Below are 16616 nucleotides of genomic sequence, written 5' to 3'. Positions count from 1 at the left end.
CCATGACCTTCGACATCTGATGTTTTTGTTCAAAAAAAAAACACAGGGACCAAAGTCGTGCTGTACGCAGTGCGATCGCCATGTGGTTCCATTGACGGCGAACAATCATCCACCTACACTGTAAAAAAAAATGCTCCGCAGTACAGAGAAACCCGCTGGTAATGCGTTGCCGGAGGGTTTTCCGCAACATGAGGTACGGACTAAATGTCAGAAACAGAGACTCCGTATGACGACTGTCACATTCTTGGTAACGGAAAGTTACGCCATGCTATGCACGAGACCGAAATCGTTTCTTCACAACGAATGCTTATGTTTTGTTCTTATTGAAGTTTCCGCAATGTGCATGCATACGTCCTCCGTTCACTCGGAAGTCATTTCATCTAGAGCGGAAATTATCTGTATTGTAATTATGTACTTTCTGTAGTACATGAACATGCGTCTTCGTATAGCTTCTGCCCGCAATATTCACTGCAGATATAGCCGTCCAGGTGCCGAAGAAAAAAGTATTATGTACAAGGCTTTCCTTTACGCATATTATGTAGTGCATACGTACAAAGAATGCAGCTTAGAATGAAAGAGTGGTAAGTGTTTGGGTGAGTACAAGTACATACGTTTTATTTTCATGGCAAACTACACACATTGTACACCTGCACATTGCTGTCGGATCCATCTGAAAAGCATAAAAAAAATCCTCATTTAGTGGTCACACAACACCAAATATAAATTTCACAAATACATTTCAACCATCCGCTATTGAACAATCGGCTTTCGTAGAAGCTTTCAAAAGCCATTCACCGAGAACCAACCTGTTATAATTTATTGCCCAAAATTCATTTCTCATAACAGTAAACAGTAAAAAGCACAGGTCCAGAAAGAAGCAGACAAAATGCGCTTTCCCGGGCGGCACTGTGCGCATGAAAGTCTTTACAGTTGCTTATCATTTTGTGCAAATAGAAAGTAGCTCAGGATGGGGGCCAGATGCAATTCAATGCAGGTGCCTTTCTGTACATAGTACTAAATGCACAACTTAGCGGGCAAGGAACATTGGTAACATATGAAAAAGGTGGGAGACGCTTGCCGAATTTATCGTCCATCCAATTTGTTATAGGCAAGACAAGACGAAGCGAAAGTCCCGCACTCAGTTTATATCCAGTTCCCGGGCATGCCCGTTGCGGCAGATTATGACGCTTTTTATTATGACACAAACTTAGAATACGGCCCCAGGAAGCACACTTCCCCAAAACCGCATGTTTTCACTCATAGCTTCCATTATCTCAGCATGTGCAAGAAAATGTACTAATATCTGATGTCAGTGAAAATGCAGTCACACGTACCGGAAGCAGCTCACTAAGGCATTCCAATATCTCTGCAGTGTGCCTCACAAGGAACGGATGCTCAAGTTTCAAAAAAGGGCTCTTGACAGAAATTTAACCAAAGGCCGTTGCCATGTGAACCTTTTCAAAATGATGACCCAGAAAGACGAAGTGTCCTCATGTGTCTGATGCAAAAGAAGGATGAAGGCATGAGTCTTTCTGCTTTTTGAACAGCTGTGATAAGTTTTTTACTGGTACTGCTTGGTGCAGCTTCAGTCTCCTTCTTAACATTTTGTGAAATAATTATATATCTGCGAAAGATCTCGCTAGCAAACATTTTGGCACTAATGGAGAAGCAAAAAGACCCATGTCCTAGGCCTTTTTTTGTGACACTAAAGGAAGGCTTGCCTTTTAGGGTCATTGATTACGAAGAGGTCCATGTGGCAACAAACTTTGAGAGAATTCCTTCAAGGGCTCTTTGTTCTCATGAGGTGCCCTGTAGATATATCACAACACCTCAGTGAGCTTTTACCAGCCCTGTGAGTTCACTGTCACTTGACATCAAGGGTATGTACTTTTCCTCGCCACATGCAGCAATGATGTATATGTCAAGAGAAAGCATAAAAGATTTCTAATTCCAGATTGCTTGCGGAGGAAAGCACAAGAGTGGCCATGCTCAGCTGTTACCTTTGCTTCTTGCTCGAGTTCTACTGTGAGTACTATGTAATGACAGGTGTCTGCATCAACTCATATTTAACACCCGTCCTGTGCGACCTCCATCTTGCACTACATGACAGGCAACTTTATAACACCCTTCATGCAAAGAGTGTCATCAGGGTCGGTGTGTTCTGTCAGTTTCCTGGTCCTGTGGTTTGTGCTGTGTTTTCTACTCTTAAATTATTTACTGCCTTCATTCTCCACTCCATGAAGCCTGAATGTGCTACACTGGGCTGCTCCACGCGTCGTGGAGCAGCCCAGTGGCCATTTTTTTTTCATACGTCGGAGGCACTCAGCTCGAAAGCCATGCTTACTATATTCAGCAGACAAGGGTACATGTGAGACACATCATTAATAACTAATTCTCACAGTGGTATCTGGTGCAAGAATATCTAAATACTACTCAATTTTTGCTTAAGTTTTCAGATACACTCTTAGATTAAAAACATAATTTGGCTACATTAGCAGAAGCACAGCACCAAGGTACTCACCAGTTACCTGAAGCACTGTACACAAGTTCTCGTGCCATCATGAATACAGCACACTGTCCACGTCTTCATAATGCCATGTCACTCCAGCACTTCGGTAGCAAAATTTTCCTTAAAAAAAGTTTTGTTTATGTTAGACTGGTCATATTTAATTTTACTATATACTATGTACTTCTCATTGTACTGCCCCAGACTAAAAAATACCAATGAACACGCTTTGAATTATGTCATATGTGATCACCAAATTATGTGATCACCATTATGTGATCACCAATTTGTTCTTAGAAATTCTGATTGAAATAAATCTGACAAAATATTATTTCAGAAAATGTGGCACAAGGAAGAAGGACGCTAGCTAGATAACCTGGACGAATGTTTTCAGTTGCATGCAGCCACCCGGCACCATTGCACACAAAATGTACAATAACGTGGGTTTTACCTTTCCGAATAGAATTTAATGCTGCAAACATTTAAGTAAAAAAATTTCAACCTTCCATTCCGCATAAAGGAAAGAAAATTCCTCTCGTTTTTTCACAAGCCTCTGCAAGTACACAATTCAGTGAATCTACTCTACAAGTACTTGAATCTATCAGCACGAGACAGGGACGAGAAAAGAAACAAAACAAGCACTGACTCGCAACTGAAGTTTATTGAAGTGAACAGAGAGTATACAGAAAAGCCACACGCCACAAACTACACAATTACACATAAGCTACATCACAACATAAGTAAAAGATTGCCCTTAACATTCCTCTCATCTAGACAGTCCAACCCGCTGCATGTTAACGCTATGGGCAGCACCAGTGCTGCCAACCTCGAAAGCCACTTCTCCCCCAAATTTTCACTCAAACTTCCCTAGATTTCCCTAGGTCCGAAAAATAAGATTCAGGCATGGAAAAAAGGTGCGTAGTTAAATTGTGAACTCTTTTATTTCGCAGAGACCCTCTTACCACACTTTGGCAGCAACTTTGAATACAACAACACATTGATTTCCCATGCAAACTCGCGTACCACGTGATCACGGGTAAGGAAAACATTAGTTAATACCAAAACCTAATAAATCCTGGCCTAAGCCCTGAAATGAATGAAAATCTCGCAGTGAACACTTACGCTCACCGGCTGCAGTCAAAGAGCGAGAGAAATCCACTTTGTGCCCAAATGTGGGCGTGAACAAACAAACGCTAAAACATAGGACACGTCATTCGGTTGGCATCCCGACTGAGTTTCGCTCCTGTATATACATTTCTTTTTTTCATGAGGCCAATTAAGCGTTCGTTCACTGCAAAGTCATAACAGTTGGCCCCTCCTAGAACCCGCTTGGTGTGAAGCGTAGCTGCCAGGGTTTGCATCACCAAGCTGTTTCTGGTCTTTGTTTTCATCAGGTTGATCAGAGAGAAAACTCTCTCCACTGTTGCACTGAAGTGCGGCAAACAGAGAAGCTTGTAGACGAAGTCGCTCAAGAGAGGGAACATTGGGCTCCCGTCTCCTTGCCTGGCGTCTCTCACTCGTTTCCAAAAGTGTTGAACGCTCGCATCTGCCGGCAGGTCCATTTCTGTATTGCGGAGCAGTCTCCATTCTGCGTCAATTTTGTTCATTTCTCTTTCTGGCACCAGAGAAGGAAATGAGGTGGCAAGTGGGGCTATTGAATAAATCCGCTTTTCGATGACAACTTGCGGGTCAATTGCCTCCAGTCTCTTCATCTGGACGTTGTCCAATGGGAATCTGGTTAATATCTGGCTTGCCGTACCTCGTACCTCCTCCCGGCCCGACCACGCCACCTCGATCCAAACAACGCTTTCCCCTTGTGCACATGGCGCATAGCCAGATTCTCAAAATCAAGGTGGTGAAGAAACAGTGAATAAGGAACCGAGTCACATCGAAAAATAAAAAGGTCCATGCGGAAAGTAAAATTTCCCTAGATTACAACAAAAATCCCTTTTCCCCTAAACAACGTTCAAATTCCCTAGATCTAGGGGAAAATCCCTAGGGTTGGCAGCACTGGGCAGCACACTCACACATTCGTCACCGAGTCATAAGATGTGTCTAGCCTCGATAATTTTCTGGTTAATCTGCTGTGAACGTAGTGCTAAAATGCGTGTTGCCGAAAGGAATGGCTAGCAGCCTTCACATCTCTTGTAATATGCAGATAAGTTACAACCCCTACCAATATCCAAATACCTCTCATGCTCCTGTAGTCTTACATTGATACACATTCCAGTTTCACCAACATAAACCCAACCACATGATAATGGTATGCAATGCATGCAATGGTTGCAAGGCACATATATGTTGCCACGTTTCACTCGACACATGTGCTTTTCCCTAACGAAATTCACAAAATTATTAACAATTTTACAGATTGTAGACAACTTATTAGGGGCCGAACACGCCATTTTTACGTCATACCTTCTGGCCACAGTTTTCAAATTTTGCAACAATCTATGTATGTACAGTAACACAGTCAGTCTTTTGGCATCTCACTGGCTGGCCCCAGCCTGATCATGCCAGTCCCTGCGAAGGGGTTTCAGCTTTTAACATGCTAAAGGGAAGAATGGCACAGCATCAAGTAACGAGGAAAGCAGGACAGCACACCCACGCACAAGCGCCAACCCTGGAGCAGGTACAAAATCCAAGAGTGCGTGCTTGACATTCAGCGTTGACAGTCAAGGAAACGAGGAAACACGGATTTGAACGCTAAAGATTGAACGAGCCCGATCCTTGGCTGCCAACGCTGAATGTCAAGTACACGCTCTTAGATTCTGCATCCGCTCCAAGGATGGCACTTGTGCGTGGGTGTGCTCTCCTGTTGTCCTCGTTACTTGATGCTGCGCCATTCTTATCTTTAGCATGTCAGACCAACTTGCCCAATCTTATATGCTCAGCTTTAACAATTTATCGCACGCTTCTGCAATAGCATGGTTGGGAAATCATGCTTTCATTAGCCTTAAAATCTTCTCTTGGAAACCAGTTGTCACGCTGTAAAAGCATGGCTTCACCAATACCGAGCCTAGACTTGACGACGCAATGCTATCTTTCACTAGCTTAGAATCGTTTGACCAACAGTCAAGTAGCTGCTTAACACTCCTGGGTGAATATCGCTAGCACACATGGCGTGTGCAGAACATCAAGGTAAGGTTCAGAAACCGCAGCTCTTTTTGTTGGGACATTTTCTCCAAGGTAAACTTAAGACAAAGGCCTTGCTCCTTAAACAAGTTCACAATATGTACAGGTCCCACACTATCACAACCTTTGTAAAAGACCAGAAAATCATAGACGTAGCGAAAGATTTCCCCCAGCCCATGCAATTTCTTGGCAATCATTCCTTCCACCCTGCTTAAGAGAATATTGCTTAGCACAGGGGCAGCCTTCGGATCGATACATTTAGCAGACTTTTGAACATATGCCGCACTGCCATACTCCACAAACATGCTCTTCACTTCAAATAAAAGGAGGCAAGTGCCAAAAAAGACTTATGTTACACACCCGTTCCTAAACACGAGCTCATCGTTGTGCTCCGATATACACATTCATAAGCTTTTCACAAGATCTTCATACGGGATAGAATAAAATAGTTCTACATCGACACTAATCACATGACAATCCACTGGATTGTCATTCTTAAGATACTCAACCACACTGCGAATTGAGTACAAGAAATGGATCTTCAAGATGGGAAGTAGACAGATGCTTTTGCAAATACCCAGAGATAATTTTGCATGAATCCTTTAATGAAATTTATCTGAAGAGCATGTTATTGAATAGCATTTATTTGAAGAGCATGTTTGTAGAGTAGCGCAGTGCGGTATGTGTTCTAAAGTATCGAATATGTAGTGGTTCAAAGGTTGACCTTGTGCTAAGCAATATTTTCTTGAGTAGGGTGGATAGAATAATGGTCGAGAATGTGCATGGGCTGGGGGAAAAATCTTTTGCTATGTCGATGATTTTCTGGTCTTTTATAAAGGTTGTGATAGTTCGGGACCTGTAAATCTTCTCAAGTTGTTTAAGGAGCAAGGCCTTTATCTCAGGTTTACCTTGGAGCAAATGTCCCAAGAAAAAGAGCTGTGGTTTCTGGACCTTACCTTGATGTTCAGAACACTGCATGTGTGCTGGCGAGTGTTAAGCTGCTACCTGGCTACATGTCGACCATTCCAAGCTAGTGAAAGATAGCATTGCACTTTCTAACGCGGGCTCAGAATTGATGAAATTATGCTTTCACAGCATGACGACTAGTTTCCAAGAGCAGATTTTAAGGTTAACGAACGCAGGATTTCCAAACCTTGTTACTGCAAGAGCATATGATAAATTGTTAAAGAAGCTGAGACAGTTTTGCGGTGACCAGCACAATCAGGCTGGGGCCAGCCAGCGAGATGCCAAAAGACCAGTTGTGTTACCGTATGTACATAAATTGTCGCACAATTTGAAAAATGTGGCCAGAAGGTATGATGTAAAAGTGGCTTTCTCGGCCCCTAATACGTTGTCTAAAGCATGTAAAATTCTAAGAATAATTCTGTGAATGTGGCTCGAGAAAAGTACACGTGTAGAGTGAAATGTATATGTACATTGTAAAATGAATGTGGTATCAAATATTATTGTCTTGTAGTCTGGTTTACGTAGGTGCAACTGGAAGGTGTATGAATGTAAGACTACAGGAACACAAGAGGGTAAGGGCTTGGCTAGGTGGTTGAGGTAACTCTGCTGTACACTGCACGGGATGTGAAGTCTGCTACCCTTTCCTTTTGGCAACACGCATTTTGGCAGTAAATTCAGAGAGATTAAATGAGAGATTATCGAGGCTAGACACATCTTATGACTCCGTGAAGAATGTGTGTTTTGTCTATCGTGTTAACACACAATGAGTTGGACTACCTCGATCAGGGAAATGTTGAGGGCGATTTTTGACTCATGTTGTCCTGCATGCTTATCTGTAACTACATGGTTTATGGTATTGCTTGGCTTTTTATATATTCCCTGTTCACGCCAATAAACTTTAGTCGCGAGTCAGCACCTGTCTTGTCTCCTTTCTCATCCCTGTCTTTCGCGCTGGTGGATTCACCGCAATGGCTCACCTCTGCAGAAATCCAAGGCATGACATTTTCCTCTTCACACTCGTGGTTCAGCGCATAATATGGCAAAGGCTTTTCAATTCCAAGGAAAGTTCATGGCTCCATTGAACACTGCCTCCTGCTTACAAGACACAGAGCAGCAATCATTGTAGATTCTACCTGTGACACAAAGAGCAATGTTTTAGTTTGAGTGGACTAAACTAGGAAAGCAGCACAATATATCTATAGCCAAATAACTGAACTGAAAGAAATAGAGGGTAGTGTAATAGTGAACATACTGATATATTGCAAGTGAGATATATGCATAATATATTGCAATATCCAACACTGCTACCATTGCCTTAGCCAACTACTTCATAAATAACAATAAATGCACTATCACAAAAATACTGATAACGTACTATTAGTGTTAATAGTAGCAGTGCAGGTTCCATGAACTAAAAAGGGCCCAGTGCTGACTGTCGTTCCCACAGCAGCCTTGTGACCAATGGTTGGTGTAAAGGAAAGAGGAGGAATGACTGAAAAGAGAAAGAGCCAGGGGGAAGGAAAATAGGTATAGAAGGGCTTAGGATATCATAGGCAAATAAGGTTGTTTAGACAGTGAGCACAAAATAAACATTACCACACAAGTAAAGACATACAAGACCAAACATATATATCATTGTGCAGAGTGGCAAACTTGATGCCATTTAGCCCAAAATATGTTTTCAATAAAGTGATTATAATTATTAATAGAACGACTGACCGAGTGAAACCATAACAGGGATGAACAAGGAAGTTGTTAATATTCTGGCAGAAATTAAAAGAAGAAAATGGATCTGGCCAGGGCATACAATGCAGAGAATGAATCACCAATGGTATCTTAGGGCAACAGAATGAATTTGATGAATTTTAATGGCACAAGGGCATCTGTGGCCAAAGAGTGCCTTAGCACAAGTTAATTTCGTCTACTCAAGGTGAAATCAGAGACCGATTTCCCAAGCATTTCATTCCAGATAAGCTGAGCACCACGCCAGGAAACAGCTTGTGCATTGTATCGCAACAAAATGAATTTCACCCTAAGGAAAATATACCAGGAGATAGCTGATTATAAGCTCACTAGATAAGATTAGGGGACTTCTGATAGTGTGGCATGTAGCTGGTGCAAAACACAGATAATTAAACTGGAAAAGGCTATTGTCCTGAGGTGAATGTAAACTAAGCAATGAGGATAATGAAATTCGCTACACTAGAGCTGTTAAGAATCAGCTCAAGTTCCATGCTTCAAGATGATGCAAGTTTGCTCAGTGAAAAAAAATAAGTTCACCCAAGAATTGGTATCTTGGCGGTATCAAGCTGCAGGTGCAGATGAATTAATCCTGCCTCAGAGAAGAGCTACATAGAGCACAAAACATTTTCGGCCAGTCCTACACTGACAGCTGTTAATAACTATTTTAAAACTGTTTTTCATTGCACAAACAATAATACCGAGTTTGTGTTGGTCATGTGATTATGTTACTGAGGCTCTCCTAAAAATTCTAGCCAGAGCTAAAATACAAGCTGTCTCAACTAAGTTTTTATATCAACAATGAGAACATAAACTCATGCAGATTATTCAAGTAGAAGTTTTATTCTTCATGATGTGCCCTACAAATTTTAAATTATACTTAAAAGTAATAGAGTGGAGTGCTTGTGCCAAAAATACTAAACCTCAACAACAAAGAGAACACAAGATAAAGGCATCAACATATTGCCCAAAATTTAAATGTTTGACAGAACAAATATGAAAAGAAAACCTCTCCACAACTGGAACAAAACAGCGTGATACCGAGCACACATTTGAAAATTGTTTCATCCAAATCCCCAGTCTGATGCTCCAGCACTCTTCAGCCAGCATGTCATGAAATGTACCATAGTTCTGGTAGCTGTAAAGAGTATACAGCTGATCCGGCATTTTGATATGTGAACAGTAACCCTCAATGACTACCAGGCTGAATACTTTCAAGAGGCTGTTCTAGTAACAAGACTGCAGTGAAACACTTAGCAAGTTATGCTGGCGTAATAATGCAAACCGTTAATCTGAGAGTTCGCTACCACGCAACTCTGTAGTAACTCCTAAAGTGTTGCAATCGAATGAAAAAAAGGACTGCCTATTATATAAACAAAAGTCAAGAGGCTGCAATGCAAGGCCACGACAGAAGTGCTGCAATACAGCAATAGCGATACAATGTACACTTTAAGCAACACAATGAAACATGATCTTTTATCCTTAATTATCAGAATATAAATATTTGTTTTCCTTGCTCTCTTGCAAAATTAAGTTTAGATCGTGAAAGCACTCAAAAAGACAAGGATACAGAAAGAGATTTCCACACAGTGCACTTACTTCCAGTGTCTTTTTGAGCACATCCACTATCTAAACATGGTAACCCAACTAGTCTAAACGCTGTCGTTATTCCAAAATTAAGCCTTTCACAAAGTGGGAGCCCCTTTCCCCATACAAGGTGCACCATAACTAATCCAACACTTTTTTCATGATATGTTTTCTCTGAGAAAAAACACTGTTTGAAGATTTTGCAATAGTACTTGTCTTTTCAATTCTACGAATGTATCATGCAAGTGTTCAATGAAATGACCATCTGCCTATCTTGATCATTGCTCAAAATCAGGGTATAATGCACCATGAAGGGCAGGCTCTGCTTGATTTTTATGTTTTCCTAATGAAGCATGTACGTGCAACCCTTCTGCTGGCTTGTATGCAGCAGGTTTGTCTAGCTAGGCGAACTGTGGTTTTGCTATAAAGATGAAATGGTACTTTGGAAGTGAATGTTTTTCTAAAATGCATTTAACATACATACCGGGGCTTTAACAGCACCTGGTGTAAGCAACATCAGTGGGGGAACCGCAGGAGTGGCCTAGTGGTCCGAGCATCAGCCTCGCAAGCAGGAGGTGCGGAGTTCGATCCCCAGTGCCACCGGGTAACCAGCGGTGATACAATGGGTCGTTTCAATGGCCAGTTTAAAACTTGAAATAACCATGCTGAAATATATACAAAAAATGATTTGTGTGCTCTCTCTTACATGACATAGTTAATCATATCATAGTGTTGGTAGTACACAAAATGCATGTGTGGAACATATACATGCACTGTTTTTGTTCACATCTTACCTGCTATGTGCTGTTATGACATGTTATGTGCTGGGAAAGCAACAAATGGTGAGCAATGTTGTGTTGCAGCCTTTCTTCTGGTGGAATTTGAATCATGTGAGGTGCAGCTGAAAGAAATTGTTTCATACATAAGTATATTTCATGTAACACAACAAAAAGTGCACAGCCCCATCATGAGTTGTGGTTTAAACTAACAGCGAGTTTTTTACTACTCTATTTAACATATGATGCAAGTCAGTGATGCTGGAGGCACAAAACTAAATACTGTGAGGTAACAAGAGCTAATATGGACAATCATGCCTTTAAGAGATATTGTCAATATATATTTTCCTGAATGAACTAAAGTTATCCTTAGAAGCATTCAGAGGAAGATAATTTTGCTAAATGCCTTTTGCCAGAATAGGCCTTTTATGAACCAGTTGCAAATGAAAAGAATAACTTTAAGACCATGCTATGCATGCTCTAACGCCAAAGTAGTTGCATACAAGCAGTATACTATGCCCCTAGTTTTATGGTGGGCCTGTACTGCACAATTTTCATGCAAGGTAGTGGAAAGTATGTGCCGTGAAACAGACCTCTGCTTGCTGAAACTGGCAAATAAGTACTGGGTTTTTAAGGCAGGAAAGAAGTTACATAGTTCCTTCTGCAGGTTTTGAACTTCAGGTTAGTTATTTGAAAAATATCAATCCCTGAACTGCAATGATTGAAGTTTTTAGCGAATAACATTTCCATTGTAACAGTGGAAACGCTCTTTTATTTGAGGAATGACTTTTCAAAAGCCTGCGTTTCATGGTGGCTGTCAAGTAGCCGTGATAAAGAGAAACCAGTCACGACACACAACCAAGCCCCCGTAGCACATTTTCAACTATACCCTCATGATATAGCTTTAAAGTAAGTGTTAAGCAATACAAATACAAATCCCTTGATTTCCTTCATAATTTATCACTAGTGTATACATACAAAGATAACCGTACAAGATGTGGAGTGCATGGTACAGAGAGAGTAGGCAGATGGTTTCTTGACACTCAGAAAGTGAACAAGGGAAGGAAAAATCTCAGAGTGCTTGCCGTTTCGACAAGACAACTTGTTTTCGTCTGGGGTCAACATATACAGAGGAAACTTAGAATCAAGTACAGGGTTGTCCACTCTTAGTGCGAACACGCGAGCACATGGCTGTGCTCTTTGGGCCACTGTGTCTGACATTGCCACACATCGAAGTGTAACATGACACGAAGCACCACATCCAGGTGCATCTCCTCTTGCGCCATTTTGCAGCGATGAGTGGCTGCGCCGCACACAGTGGACCTCTAAAGAGTGCGGCCATGCGCTCACATGTTTGCACTAAATGTGGCCAGCTCTGCACATTCCGGAATTGGCATAATTATTTGAAAAGGCCTTGCACATGGTCAGAGGTTTCCCAACCATAATTTCCCCCTCCTTTCCTGCATTCTTTAATTTATCCTTATACTTTAACCTTACGCCCTGCACCTCCTGACATCACTTCTCGGAACCTTGGCCGCCATACTCCTCCCCCTCCCCCTTCTTTTTGCCTTTTCTCCGAACCTGCCCTCATTTTCTCTTTTTCCTTCAAATTATTTTGCCCCCCCCCCCCCTGGTATTTTATTCTGCCATGCTGCTTAATTCCTTTATCCTAGTTTTTCAGGAAAAGGCAGCCAGCCATACCAAGCCACCTGTTGCGGCTGGAAATAAAGCCATTCAAGCCCACTATCCACACTCCATACCCCGAGATTCGTTTCTACTGAATTGGGCTTTTTTGTTTTCACAGTTTTGCAGGTCAACCGGTTAACCTTCTTTAGCAGCTATCATGCTTGGTCAAGGTTCACGCTCCCCATTGTAACGCCCTTCCCATATCGCAACCTCGTCCCACACAACAGGCCTTTCGCCTCGACGTGAAAACCTTATTTAAACCCCACCAATGATGAACACTTTGCCAGACAAAGACAAGTCCTCTTGTCGAAACGTCGGCAAGCACCCTGAGGCTTTTCCCTTCCTTATTCAGTTTGTGAGATACCAGGGACAGGTGTTCAAGCAGCCATACCACACTAATACCCCTGTCACACGGGCACCGCAAAGGCCTTTGAGAATCATATCCAAAGGCGTAAGGAGTGCAGCTACCCGGTACAAATGTTGCGCCTTTGTCGCTAAGGGCCTTGGAGGCGAAGGCGCTCAACCGAGACCTTCGGAGCCCGAAGACGCGACATTCGAGAAGCTGTGATCGCAGTACCATCCAAAGTCAAAAAGTAAAAGCAATAAAAAAAATAGATAAGCTAATAATGTTTGAAAACAATTTTTTCAAATACGAAAGGTATGTCTGGCTTTGGTTTTTGTACGGGTGTTTATGTTTTATGTTCAAATTTCAAGACAGTGAAAGTGTTGCGGCAACACCGAGCGCCCATGGTGGCCAAGGCAATACACGTACAAAACCTGCTCCTGCTGATGAGAGTAGCTGTTGCGGTACTTTTAAGGAAGCAATCAGAATAAAAAAATTGTCAAAGCTCAACGAATGAACAGAATACACCACTTTAATTTTAGAACACTCACTTCAGCCACCTCGAGTATAGCAGCGGGTGCTAAGCCTGAACGACTTTCACCTTTGGGCTGCACCGTGTAGCTGCATCGCTGCTCCTTTAAGCTTTCGCTCCTTTGGTGAAAAATGGTGCCTTTGCTGGAAAGGCCTTCGAGGAATGCCATGTGACAGGGGTATAAAGCACATTTTTTACTGACACGAAAGACTCAGTGCCTTTAGTTCTGACAACATTCTGAATCATGCTTTGGTGGCTTAGCATATCAAAATACTGGACATGACAAAATCAGCTAATTAGTGAGGGCTATTATTTGCTATAGGTAAAATTATAACATTCTCCTAAAATAATGAAAAGAAACCACCAGCACTGACATCAATGTACAATTTGGCTGTAACATACTGACATGACAATATAGTTACACGTAAATTCCCTTTTCGCACTTCAAAACTGCATGCATTATTTCTAGAAAGTGCGAGAACAGAAGCTCATACATAGTGCCAAAGAAAAGAGTGCATAATAGTACCACTTATGAGGTGTTTATCGGCAACTGCAATGAGCAAGGCTATGTTAATGGCAATCCAGAGTTATTATGTGTCTTACGAGCGCATGCACTTGGGAGGTGATAGCAGCTGTGGACGCAGCTGTCCATCGCAGTTTTGAGTCTGTCGAGATAACACATGGGGTAAGGTATTCCCTGTTTTGCTGCCGAAGGCAAAACCGTCAGCGAGTGGAGTTGCCTTGCTATTCACTGTCAATATCTACTGCTCAAAGTAAAGGAAACTAGGGCATAAAACATACAGCATTTCATACTATGCTTTGGCCAAATGCAGTGAGAATGAAACAGACTAGAGACTTGTCTTATGACGTTTGCACTCTTTACTTTGCACCAGAGGAAAATAAATTTATGTACAGTACTCACGGATTGAAATAGGACATTCGGAGCGCTAGCCTTGCAGTGCCACGCAGGCATGTGGTAAACCACAGGCCGGCTCATTGGCTACTGGAAGGAACAATTCTCCTTTGTAGATGTTCTCCCTCTCGCGCCATACCACAATGCACCACCTTGGTTCCATGAGCGTCTACGGGCGGCGCTCCATGAAGCGACGGCCACGCGCTCCGAATGTCCTATTTCAATCCGTGAGTACTGTACAGTTGACCTACTGCTTGCCACAGTCCTAGAAGAAATGAATCCAGGTCTCAGAAATTCTACCGAGAGAATACTGATGCTGCATGTGCATTTCTCTGAACTGTTCTGAAATATGCAGAAGTTACCAAATTTTTTACTACCTGATTACATACTGTAATCTTTGCAAGGAATATGAGGTTAACGGACAGGGAAAAAATGTCAGGAATGGTACCTGTGGTACGGGGCACTTGGACAAACAAATGACCCACTGGGCGTCCCCAGGAGCTCTGCTACCAGGCACCCCTAGCAACAGTAGTCAATTTTCCAGATCCAAAGGAGCCATGCGAATGATTGCCGAAAAGTCAAGTTTAAAGACAGCAGATGCATGAACACAAAACAGTTTTCCAACTTTGTTTCAGTGTGATAAATGGTTTCAAATCTCTAGACTATATCTGGTAGTACACAAATTATCAGAACACCAACTCCCGCTCAGAATCATCTCAAAACACATTCGACACGCAGTACCAACATGGACAGTTCGTGCTTAATTGAATCCAAAAGTTTACGCTGATCGACCAATATTACTCTAAATAGAGACAGAAAGCGCATGCACGTTGTACTGATGTTATCGTGAACATAACATGCGACGAGACGCAGGGTTACAATACAAACAAAAAACCGCTTTCAAAATTTGAGAACAAAAGGCTCACCTTCTCACAAGTTCGCCAAACCGGAGACGTTGCCGAGTGGCTGCAGCCAAAGTCACTCGCAATGCACAGAAACAATAAAAATGCAGTGCCGCTGACTTTCCTTGAGCAATTCCAGTCGATTGAACTTCCAACTGTTCGCACCGACTACCACTGCAAACATGTCTAGAAGTTAGCGGCCCGCAGCCACGCCATTTGCAATTTACGGAGCTACACGGGAAATTCATAGCGCCATTCGCGTATTCGCGCTCAAGCTCACGTCGCTGATGTCGCAAAGGCGCACAACGGCAAAAACATATAAGATGTATTTAATTTTACGGTAGCTTTTTTAGCTGACAACCTGAATCGTTTGATATATTGTTTTTTCTTTTCGTTGCATGAACGTTATTATCACCAGCGGCAGCGCAGCTTGGCCATGGTTAGCCAAGGCGAAGTCGAAGCGCTAGCTGAGCCCGCAGTCGGAAACATGTGCGCAGTTAGCGCAGTGTGGAGTTGAATGAACAGGCGCTATGGAATGGGTTTTTGTTCTTCCGCGTTCGCTGCGTGCGTCCTGCGCGTTGTGTGTCTTTAGTATGTGTGTGTGTATGTGTGTGGCCGGAACGCTGCATTGGAGTGTACATACAACAGCTCGCTGTCCCGTGCGGCATCGGTGCGTAGTAAAACGATCATGCAGAATGTGCGTTACAATGCCAGTGGCCCTGCACGAAAGAGGAGACTTGAAGCCGACGGAAAAGCTGCTCTCCCTCGTGGGACTGCAAGAATCTGGCGAGTAACAGTCGACGCGCGTTTCGGTGGATGATTCCGTTTGCCAAAAAATTCAGCACTGGCCAACAGCAATGATGAACTGCTGCTGCATCATCACCTGTGTGATGTTTGTGACAAGCTTGTTGGACGTGAACGTGGCCATGAATGGTATTCGCCGAGCAGTGGCCCTCAGGGCGTGGCACGAGTGGATACCTGAAGACGATTACTGTTTGCCCGCGCCCTGGCGCCTCGCATTCAACCGAATGCTTTGGCGTTAATTATTTATATCTGAATTTCACACGTAGTTGGACTCGCAAATATTACAGCGTACAAACGTACCGTCGGAAGAGCACCCTTTTTCATTTTTTTAGGGAGGGGGTGGGGGAATTACCGTCTGCCCAAATTTAATGTCACTAATATTTTGAGCTTATTTTCTAAACAGGTGCCGTGGTGGCACTGTAAGCAATGCATTTACTGGGCAGAAGTTTGTTTTATGTTGTGTTGGCACAAGGTTAATGATTGTCATTGTACTGTGGTGCCATGTTCAAACAAAACACATAATTGTACACTCTCTTTGAAGAATGTCTAATGAGGTAATAAATTACTGAGCAGCGAGTATGCACTGTGGTAAATGCGACGAACGTTACTGAATTACTTCACACTTGTCATGTTCTGTTGTCGTTAGTGATTACGTATGCCTTGGTGTCTGCTGCTTTCCAGTGTAGGGGTCGAGAGGCATGTCGAGCTCCACTTAGCAGCTTTTTT

The 16616-nt window shown here is 42.6% G+C and overlaps 2 long non-coding RNA genes across 2 annotated transcripts; both read right to left on the bottom strand.

The window, feature by feature from the left end:
• Positions 1 to 570: 570 nt before the first annotated feature.
• On the bottom strand, positions 571 to 10592 carry LOC144104709 (uncharacterized). The gene is made up of 5 exons (XR_013308619.1): positions 10419 to 10592; positions 7983 to 8099; positions 7585 to 7740; positions 2522 to 2629; positions 571 to 670 (listed from the first exon to the last, which is right to left on the bottom strand). It is a non-coding gene; the product is annotated as an uncharacterized LOC144104709 (long non-coding RNA).
• A 152-nt stretch (positions 10593 to 10744) lies between these two features.
• LOC144104702 (uncharacterized) lies at positions 10745 to 15280 on the bottom strand. Its single transcript, XR_013308616.1, has 3 exons — positions 15111 to 15280; positions 14633 to 14703; positions 10745 to 10835 (listed from the first exon to the last, which is right to left on the bottom strand). It is a non-coding gene; the product is annotated as an uncharacterized LOC144104702 (long non-coding RNA).
• Positions 15281 to 16616: the final 1336 nt, after the last annotated feature.

This window comes from Amblyomma americanum, chromosome 1, assembly GCF_052857255.1.
Source record: "Amblyomma americanum isolate KBUSLIRL-KWMA chromosome 1, ASM5285725v1, whole genome shotgun sequence".
NCBI classification, from domain to species: Eukaryota; Metazoa; Arthropoda; class Arachnida; order Ixodida; family Ixodidae; genus Amblyomma; species Amblyomma americanum.
This window is presented reverse-complemented; position numbering and strand designations above follow the sequence as displayed.